Raw genomic sequence first — 5,646 nt, 5'->3', positions numbered from 1 at the left:
CACGGGCTGCGTGGGCACCACTGTCCTGGGATGGAAGACGCCCGTCTCTGATGTGGGCGGCGGGCTGGATCGAAACTGTGTCAAACCCCCATGAGCCCCACCAGGTGAGGGAGACGCACTGGCGACTTCCACACGGGGTGCAGACACACGGGGTGCAGACACACGGGGTGCAGACACACGGGGCGGGGGGGCAGACTCTGATGGGAAGGTTACAGACGAGACCGTCCTTGGGGCCGAGAACCCAATCAACGGGGCCCAGAAGTGAAACTGCCGCCACCAGGATGTGAAAGTCGCCGGCAGACGCTCCAACGAAAGTTCAGAAAGGCCCCTCCCCCGGCCGCAGACCCCAGCCTCTGGGTCCCCCTCCGCCTCGGACCCGGCTTTAGCAGCCCCGGCCGCACCATGTGAACAGGTGCTTTCTGAAAGTGCTGGGGGCTCTTCCGAGGGTCCCGAGCAGCTGCTGCCTCCGTCCCCTGGCCCCGGGGGGACACTGGGCACAGTGGGGCCAAGCTGCCCGCGTGCACCACGCTGCCCTGCTGCCGAGAGAAAACCCCATGAGCAACACAGTCCCGCGCGGGTCCAGCAGACACCGGCATTTCCACCGAGAGCCGCAGCCTAGGGGCGCGCTCGGGAGGTGGGCCTTGGACACGAGGGGCAGAAACACCCACGCTCCCCTCTTTCTCTTCCCTGCCTCATCCTCCTCTCTCGGTGAGAGGAGGGGCGTGGGCAGGAGCCCTCGGCCACCGCGAGCACCTATCCTCCTGTGTGCCGCTTCCATCCCTGGGGACAGCGAGCAGGTCCTGGCTGTGACCACAGGCCCTGACCCCTGTCTGCAGGCCCCGCCCACCGGCTGATGGGGCGGGGCGGGTCCTCCATGGGCAGCTCAGGCCTCAGCGGCTTTGCTCGGAGCTGAAGTCCACGTTGCCACGGCATCGGGTGCAAGCCTGGGTCTGCAGACACCGAGCAGAAGCGCTGTGGGGCACGGGCAGGGCTGGGCCGCCTGCTCCCGCCAGGAGGGGAGGAAGCAGTGCGGCTGGAGGCCCAGGGGAATGGGGTGCGGTGGGGAGGGCAAGGGGGTGCAGAGCGGCATCCAGGGGACGGCAGCCACCCCACTGCTGCCCTGGACGCGGCACCTGGAGAAGAATGAGAACCGGCCCTCAGGGACCAGGGCCTCCCAGACACAGGGAGACACGGCTGTTCTGATAGATGTCCTCCACACGGCAGATGAACGTCACTCCTTCATCCTTAGTCCCCAGGAGTTGGTGGGAGGGGCTGCCTTAGGTTTGAAGGTGCAGACCCACACGTTTCCCATCACTCCACCACTGAGCCCTTTCTCTGTGCCCGTCCGGCGCTCTGTGCCCCCAGGAGACGTAGATCTAAGGGGGGGGGGGCAGGACTAGAACGAGGAGAACAACTGGATCTCCGTTTCCATGGTACTGAGTCCAAATGAACCGGAAAGTCTCAGAAAGGCGGGAGGAGGGGCAGGCTGCATCCCTGAGCCGGAGGCTGTGTGGAGCCTGCGGGACATGGCAGGGGCCGGAGGACCCTCTCCTCCTTGCCAGTGACCCCGCGGCCGAGGGCCCCAGCTCAGAGCTCCTGCTTGGGGCCTGGGCTGGCCCTCGCCTTCTAATCACAGCACATGCGCCTCTGGGAGCCGCCAGCATCTGCCAGGAACTGGCACAAACTAAACTCTCCATCATGCTTTGCTGAAGGTTGAGTGAGTGAGTGAGTGAGTGAGTGAGTGAATGAGTGAGTGAATGAGTAAGTGAATGAGTGAATGAGTGCGTGAATGAGTGAATGAGTGAGTGAGTGCGTGAATGAGTGCGTGAATGAGTGAATGAGTGCGTGAATGAGTGAGTGAGTGAGTGAGTGAATGAGTGAGTGAATGAGTGAGTGAATGAGTGAGTGAGTGAGTGAGTGAGTGAATGAGTGAGTGAGTGAGTGATGGATGACTTCTTCCTGCCTTCAGCCTCTTTGTGGAAACTTCCTAGCCCTCCTAAGTGACACAGTCAATCAGGCGGCCATGCTGCCCGCAGCCCTCCCGCCTCAGCTCTGCATGCCCGCGGGCGTGGACATCCTTTTTAAATGTCAGCGGCGACAGGCGGTGGTGAAGGTGCCGTCCCTCCCCAGAGCGGAAAGTCCCGGCGAGTGGACACGGGCTTGTGTGGTTTCCGTGACCCACATCTGCAGCGTCTCAGGCATCTGCACCCGCGCAGGGCTGCGCCCACGTCCGGGCATCTGTGGGCATCTCCATGGCAACAGCACTCTGCGGTACCCCTGCTCCTCACCTCGGGCTCGTCTTCAGGGAACAGGAGATCCGACGACATCAATGTCGCAGCACGTTCCCAAGCAGGGCGCACACCGGGGCCTCTGAGGCCCGGCAGGAGGCGAGCGCTGCCGGCTGCAGGTGGACAGGTCCCGGGCCCTCTCGTCGCGTGTCTCGGTGGTCTTGCTCATCTGGACCACACGGTCCGCGGGGCTCACCTCCTCTAACTCAGCTTTCCCGTCGCAACCCCGACACATCTGGGGCCACCGCCCCTGGACCCTGCCTGATGCTGCGAGTCTCCTTTTCATGGGAAGCGCGTCCGGCCGACACCTTTCAGAACTGCGTGGGGCGGGTGCATTTCCCCCAAAGTCTGAGCCTCACCATCACCTCGACCAGGTTCTAACGTTCCATCTTCTGATTCCATTGGAGTCTCGCCCGGGCCTCGCTTCTCAAATTGCCTCGAAGCCCCTCGCCCCACCAACACATGGTCCCAGTTAACAAAGGAGGGGGGCGCGGTGCCCGGACCTCCCGGTGCGGCCACCCGGACGGGAGAGGCAGCCCTTCCTCAGGGCCCTGTGGATCGGACACCCAAGAAGTCAGCTTCCTCCCCCCAGAAAGACAGAGTCTCCGATGGCCCCCGATTTCCGTGGTGCCTGCCCCCCTCGCTCAGCGTCTACCTCGGTCGACTGGTCTCCACATCCTGGAGGAAGGACAGAGACGAGCGAGCTGAACGGGGTACAGACGCCCCAGAGCCACACGGAGCAGGGGCCCCGGCTTCAGCCATCCGTCCGGCCAGGGTCGGGCTCTCCCATCTGGCAGCCTGTGCTCCTGGGTCACTTGTCACCTTTCTGGTTCCGCCACTCAGATGAGAAAAAGCAACAGGACCACACCCCTGGGAGACGCGTGTGAAGATTCCCGGCGACGGCGTCCGAGAGGCCTCAGAGCCGAGCCGCAGAGACCAACACCAGCACCGCCTGCCGCCCGCTCCCCCTCCCTCCACAGCCACCATCTTCCCTTTCAGCTCGTCAGCTCTGCTCCGTGGGAGCAGGTTCTGTTGGCCACTCCCCTCTTCACCGCGGGACGGGCCGCTGCGCGACAGCTGACTGAGGCTGCGCTCACCCTGACCCCGCTGTCTGCCACTTGAAAATACTCCCCCCAGCTTCGCGCACGGACACGGCGCCTCTCCTCCTGCCGCCGCTTCCAGGACTTTATGTTTTTAACTCGTTACAGAATCTACTTCTTGTGAAAACATCTGCAACCCAGACCCACACGGGGCCCGAGGACCAGCCCGGCAGCAGCTGCCATGTCACGCATGCAGTGTCACACACATAGACATGCCAGCACATGCGCATCACACATGCAGTGTCACACAAGCCAACATATACACATCACACATGCAGTGTCACATGCATAGACATGCCAGCACACACACATCACGCATGCAGTGTCACACGCATAGACATGCCAGCACACGTGCATCACACATGCAGTGTCACATAAGCCAACATACACACATCACACATGCAGTGTCACATGCATAAACATGCCAGCACACACATGCACACTCCGGGACGGGAAGGCTGCCGAGTGGCCTGCTGGATATAGCAAGTGCACATCCTATTTGGGGTGCTCCTCACAGCATCGCCCACAGACCACAAGGGGACTGGAAGGCCCAGGACCTGAGATTTGGGGGCAGCACGAAGGGGGGGTGGTTACCTAGATGCCTCAGGTCACACACACATTTTGCCCTAAAACCGGTGACGGCTGAAGTCCAGGTGTGTTTCTGGGCTTGAAATGGCTGGGAATTGTGTGAAGCAGCTCATCGGTACCAAGTGGGGAAGACGCCCTTAAAGGTTTTCAGAACTGAAGGCACCTTCGGCCAAATGCCCATGAGCGCCGACTCCAGCGAAGCTGTGAGTGTCCAAAGGTGCCCCTGTCTATAGATATATACACACACATTGATTTCAGGGAGAGGGAGAGAGAGAAACATCAATGAGAGAGAATCACTGATGAGCTGTCCCCCTGCACGCCCCTCACTGGGGATCGAGCCCACAACCCGCACGTGCCCTGACCAGGGCTGGACCCAGCGACCTTTGGGTGCTGGGCCGAGTCCCTGTCTTACCCGAGGCCACTGTGTGGCAGGGACAGTGCCGTGAACCTGGGGTGTTAGCGCTTTGATGGACGCAGGACAGTGGGGGCCTCGGGGGAGGGAATGGTCAGTTTGAGTTTGCAGATGAACCCTACGATCAGGATGCATTAAAAAAGCGCATCGCCAATTTTTGAACAAATGGAACTATATAAAAATATGTAGTAGTGTGTGTGTTTGGGGGGGGAGTGACATCATTTATACATTTAGAAAATGATTTCACTTTTCTATTTGTCCTTAGAAGTAAAGAGTTTGGATTATTCATTAATTTGCTTGTTTATTCATTCAGTAAACATTTATCAAAGGCCACATATGTAAGACACTGAGAATATTTATGCTAATGTGTCCTCAAATACTTGTTATACATCAAGTATTTTTAAAATATGTAGTGTATATTGTAGTATAAAGTACTATAGAACAAACAACTAAATGGTTAGCTCATTAAACAATCATTTACTTGACCTCTAATAAGTGTAAACATTATGTTCTACTAGAGCTATGAAATCAAACATAATTTAACCCTGCACACATATGAAGGATAACTTAGTTTTTCTAGTTTTCTCTTCAATATACTAAGCCCCAGTGGACATTTTTTCAAACAATTGTTTTTCTCTATATAATGTCATCATGGATAAAAAATAGAATAATAAGAAATGAAAAACATAAAATAGTTATTGGGAAGTTATCCATAATAGTGAATTTTTTTCTCATGGCAAATTTCAGGATACTTTTTCTTTTCCTACTTTCATTTGTCTACCATTTTATTTAAAATTTGGTGATCAAAATTTTATTTAAAATTTGACAATTTTCCCCTTACGTTCTTCTTTTTATTGTACATGTATAGGAAAGAAAAAAAAATTGAATCATCTCAGTTTAACCCAGAGAAATAAATCTACAACAAAAGACGATGAGTAAGTTTATTTTTGAAATAATATACACGTCTTGAAAGAAAAGGATCATATTTGTTAGTGATAATTTAAGAGAAATTATTTCCTTGCAGACATTAATAAATAGTCATACCTGAGTTGAAGTATTCTTTCTTAAAGAAGTAAAATACTTTATTTGTGATATGTTTTACAATGTTCATATGATGGTGATATATGATACCTTAATTTTAATACTCATTGAGCCCAGTTTTCCCAGCCTATATATAAGAGACCAGCTTAAGGTAAAACTGAGGAACACACTCTTTTCAGATTTATATAAATCAGACTTATAGATTTATGTTGTCTGG

The sequence above is a fragment of the Myotis brandtii genome, unplaced genomic scaffold (genome assembly GCF_000412655.1).
Source record: "Myotis brandtii unplaced genomic scaffold, ASM41265v1 scaffold247, whole genome shotgun sequence".
In the NCBI taxonomy this organism is placed as follows: domain Eukaryota; kingdom Metazoa; phylum Chordata; class Mammalia; order Chiroptera; family Vespertilionidae; genus Myotis; species Myotis brandtii.
Note: the sequence above shows the minus strand (reverse complement) of the source record.